The sequence below is a fragment of the Panulirus ornatus genome, chromosome 19, assembly GCF_036320965.1.
Source record: "Panulirus ornatus isolate Po-2019 chromosome 19, ASM3632096v1, whole genome shotgun sequence".
In the NCBI taxonomy this organism is placed as follows: Eukaryota; Metazoa; Arthropoda; class Malacostraca; order Decapoda; family Palinuridae; genus Panulirus; species Panulirus ornatus.
Window position 1 is genome coordinate 11,868,116 of NC_092242.1, and position 383 is coordinate 11,868,498.

Here is a 383-nt window from a genome sequence, read left to right on the forward strand (position 1 = left end):
CGTAGACCTCCGTAGACCCCACGTCACTATTGACCTCCGTAGACCTCACGTCACCAGTTGGCCTAACGTCACCAGTTGGCCCGCGTCACCAGTTGGCCCACTGCGCCACACTGTAGCCGACCTGATCGTTGTGTGACTCACTTCAGGGCTCCTCTGATGTGCGCGCGAGCGAGAAATCGCTGTATTGAGCGGGAATGGGGGGGTTGAAACCCTCATGGTTGACCCCAATTCTTGATGTTTCCTGCCCTTAATAATACAATTCTTGAAACCCTTCCCCCACAGAATGACCGAGAAATATTCGCCAAAAGCCGTGTGTCTGTCCCCCTTGACGGCCTCAATAATGAATTTAAATTCATCGTTTTTTTTTTTCTTTCCCAGCGCTA